The sequence below is a fragment of the Phoxinus phoxinus genome, assembly GCF_949152265.1.
Source record: "Phoxinus phoxinus genome assembly, chromosome: 12".
Taxonomy (NCBI): domain Eukaryota; kingdom Metazoa; phylum Chordata; class Actinopteri; order Cypriniformes; family Leuciscidae; genus Phoxinus; species Phoxinus phoxinus.
The window spans coordinates 8,625,750-8,630,173 of record NC_136887.1 but is presented as its reverse complement, the minus strand read 5'-3'; the positions used below and the strand labels follow the sequence as shown (position 1 = coordinate 8,630,173).

At 38.9% G+C, this 4,424-nt stretch overlaps 1 long non-coding RNA gene across 1 annotated transcript; it reads left to right on the top strand.

The window, feature by feature from the left end:
* Positions 1-205: 205 nt before the first annotated feature.
* On the top strand, positions 206-4,275 carry LOC307008459. Its single transcript, XR_013799824.1, has 3 exons — positions 206-325; positions 4,107-4,139; positions 4,225-4,275. It is a non-coding gene; the product is annotated as an uncharacterized lncRNA (long non-coding RNA).
* The last annotated feature ends 149 nt before the right edge of the window (positions 4,276-4,424 follow it).

Here is a 4,424-nt window from a genome sequence, read left to right as displayed (position 1 = left end):
TGTCTCCACATGCCACAGTCTAAAGGAAACATTCAAATGAACCCAGGTGTGTCTTGTTTGGCATAGATGGGTTTGCATAAACCCTTGTGTATAAATACCCCAGTGGTTATTTTGTTGTATCGTGTGTTCTATTTCCTCGATTTACCTGTATGTCCTATTTCAATATCTTTTTACTGCACTTGAATCCAACGCCTCTTTTGTCTACAGCAGCCAGGTAAAGGCAGATCTCACGTCAGAACTATTTGAATCGGAGTTCAGAGCTCAGCTTGGTAACTGAATCAACAGCAGTGTCTTGTTCCACAGACATTATCCTGAGAAATACAAGGTAACACTTCTCTTAAATTGATATAGTTCTAAATTTGGCTAAAATTTAAAAACCTAATTATTAGTTAATGTCTAATTTTTTTATTCTATTTAGGGTTAAGTTGCGTTAACGATACTGCAATAAAATAAATCTGTAAAAAATAAATGTAAGTTAAGGAATTGATAATGTTTTGGTAATGAAACAATGTTGAAGCAAAAAGTTGTAAAGTCATCACAGGTCTCCATTTTAGCTGTAAATTGAATAAAGAATCCATGCAGTATATAAAATCTATGAATAATAAATGTAGGATTATATATTATTTTCCACTTCTGATATAAAAACGCCTCTGGTTACGTATGTAACCTTAGTTCCCTGAGAGGGAACGAAACGCTGCGTTTACGCAATGGGAACACCTCCGAGTGTTGCGTCATGAAGCACGTGTATAATCAGTCCAATGAAAGAGCGAGACGTCATAGACCAGGAAACCAGGGACGTGCACAGACATTTTGAGGGGCAGGGGCTCAAGTGAAATAAAGGGCACTTCTCATAATTACGTATTTTTTTTTCTTTTTTTAAACAAAAAAGTATATATATTAACGCAACTCTGACTTCCTTTTTTTTTTAATAATTAAAAAAGTTAATTAATTGTTTAAATACTTTTTGTTTCACGAGCAAAATAACTTTTTAGCTTCACACAACCAAGCATCAGAATACTGAATTGCCTTAATGTTTTAATCAAATACATTAAAATTATTATTTATTGCTATGCATGTACACACACACACACATACTCAATAACTGATGGTTCATCATAAAATAAAACCTTCAAAATCCACATTTAGATGGAGTTTGTTTTAAACCTACTACACTCTAAAAAATATTCTGTGGCTTAGTTAAATATTACAGAAATATTTAACTTTATTAACTTAATAAAATCTCTGAAAATCTTACTTGATTGTTTAAATTAAACTTACCAAAATAATTAAGTAACAAGTAAATAAAAGCCAATGTCATGTATCTATTTATGGTTGCATGGAATACTATTTTATAAAGGTTTAGAGGAAATAAAAAAAGTTAAATTACTCATAAATAAAAAAAATATTTATAAATATTGTTATTTTTAATGTTTAATGTTAACTTATTTCTACTCAGTTTTATTTATTAAGTTACTCAGATTTACTAAAATTTTTTCGAGTGTATCCTCCATCTGTTTGCATCTGTAGATTTCTTCTAAATTCACCAATTTAGATTTCTAAATTTCAGGGGGAAAGACTCTTGATGTAAGTCATTAACTGGGGACGTTCTATATGCAAATTAGGCTACAACTAGTTAAAATGCGCACATTTGCATCTAATTGAGAGGGCAATGCAGGTAAATAGGATAAACAAAATAACTAAAGCATATCACCTGGTGGTGATATATGCTTATTTTATTTCTAACTTATTTTAATACATGGCTTGGTTGAATTCCAATGTAGAATGCGGTCTGTTATTTATTGATAACCGTAGAGACGGACGGAGCGTACTATTTTCTTTAGCGGAAGCAATACAATAAAAAAAAAATTGCTCTTATATATGCCACAGGGCAGCTCTGTGGACATAAGCATCCAAAGCCCGAACAGGGCATAACAGACTAAGTTTTTCCTGATCTGGGGTATTAGGTGGAGGACAGAAGGTCTGCAGCACAAATGACCCGCACATTTAGTAGGGACCTAGGAATACAACCTGGCCTGGGGTGAATAAAGACTATCACCATACCAGGTGCAAATCCAAGTACGTGCAGGCCTCAGCCTCATGTACCACGGAGAAAACGAAATTAAGGATCTCTACTCAGAGATAACCCAGCAAAGAAACATTCATTGCAGAAATCAAGTATTGTACCATCAGGGCAGATAACAAGATTCAGAAGGCGTTCTCCGCACCAGGCAGAGAACATTTTCTATTTCAATGCATATTCAGTCTTCTCGTGGAGGGAGCTCTAGACTGGAGTATGGTCTCCACGACCTCGGTCGAGAGACCTGAATCTATGAGGTGGGCCCCCTCAGAGGCCGAACCCACAGTATCCATAACTCCGGAAGAGGGTGAAATCGTCAGCCTCGGCATCAGGGGTTAGAGGTAAAAAAGTCCTCAGATCTTGCATATCTCTAACTGACTAGACTGCGACCGCCACCCAGGTCCCTCTCGATTGTGGATGAGCCCGAATGGCGACGCTCTGATTTGCAGCACTTTATGCTGCGAGGAGCTTTTGTAGGCTGATAGTGCTCCCGCCCAGCAGTCTCAGGAACATTAGATCGGTGAGGAAGAAACCTTTGAAATGCCGCTGAATAGTTTTTTTTTTTTAAAGGAGCATTCAGAAGAACAGACATCTATATTTATTTTTCTTTACATCAGAAAAACTAATATATATCGCTCTGTGGCCACCAGCAGGAAATAACCGAACTGGCAGCGCTGCGACCCTCCTCAGAGAGTCGCCCCCCAGAGGATGCCGAGGAGAAACGATTTCTCGAAACCGCTGTTTTACATCCTCACATACATCCATGTCCTTATATACTTTACCGACCAGCGCTGCCTAATAATATTTATCTATATATTTTTTATGATGGCTGGTGGGTAACGATGGGGTTATGATGACGCCGACTCAGGAGAAAGATAGCTTTATGAAACAATCTATGCAAGCGTCTCTTTAACCCGAGGCTCTGTCATACCATGATACTAAATACCCATAACATTACTATAGTAGAAGTTTGGGGATTAAACACATAAATTAGAAACCGGTTTATTCCACGATCTCCTTAGTGTGGAGATAGGGAAAAAACAGCATTCCCCGACGAGGAGGCTGAGATATAGAGTTTTCCTTATATTCTCACTCTCATAATGTTGGCTGGCCAGTAAATATTTAACTTAGCAACAGCACTAGATAAAACCTCCTTTTTTTAAAGCTCCTCTTTATTCAACAGACTTATGAGCTGACTTATTGAAAACTCATAAACATCTGCCTTATTCATTATATATTTTTGTATTGTTTTGTTCTCTTTTTCTTAACAAAACACTAACAATACCAATTCCTCGGAACTGGAAAATCGCAGTATGAGTGCCTCATCGTGGGGAGGAGAAACCGCAGAGCGTGCTTCTCCCTGAGATAAGGCACTGGATTTGGCAGGTGAAAGCTGAGACAGGGCGCGCCCGTCTCAACCCCCGCTGTCAGATCCGTTTGCAAACCCCATGATGCGAGTCACCGCCGCGCCTCGGCAACAGCGGGACCCTCGCCTCGGGGAACGCGAACCGAACCGTCCTCCTCGAAGAACGCCCGGCGAGAGCAGAGTGTCCTCACGGACAGCTTCTCGTAATGCTCACAGGCGGTCCCCTCGAAAACTGACAGTTGGCATGCTCCACTCCCAAACAAGCTGATGTGTGTGTGTTCACTCGTGATATAACGTGGGCAGGGAACAATACAACGCTTGCTTGCTCTTTTTTGCCATAAAATATATATATTGCAACTTGACAGACAACAATAAATAAGACAAGGACAGAAACACAGAGAGTGCTTCGCTGAAGAAACAGAAGCTGTCACGCATTCAGGGGTGGTTTAAAGTTTTCTGGTTAATGACGTTTCTGCCTATGACGTCTCGCTCTTTAATTGGACTGATTATACACGTGTTTCATGACGCAACACTCGGAGGTGTTCCCCACTGCGTAAATGCAGCGGGAGTTCCCCTGATAGGGAACCAGCATGTTATAAACATGAAGTTGGTTAAAAATAAATCTAGACCATGTGCTTGATCCATGCGTTTTTTCCCCTCCAGGACTTTCCATCGATCTCACAATGGCGAGCCAAGGTATAAAAGTTTCTCCAAAAAAAAACAAAAAAAAACGTTTTTGTCTACAGTCAGTGATTGAGGAAATGTAATATGTCTCTTATAGGTACTAAAAGAAAGTGTGATCACAAATCGTCTGACTCGAGCATAGACTCAGGCAAGTAAAATTATAATGTGTCTACCCTTAATCTGGCACTACTAGAGTTACTAATCACTTGGTTTCCTAGAAGGTCTGCACAGATATTCTTGATTTACTGTGTGCTTTATATAATCCCCATTGTGATTCTCTTCTTCATTGTGCAGATA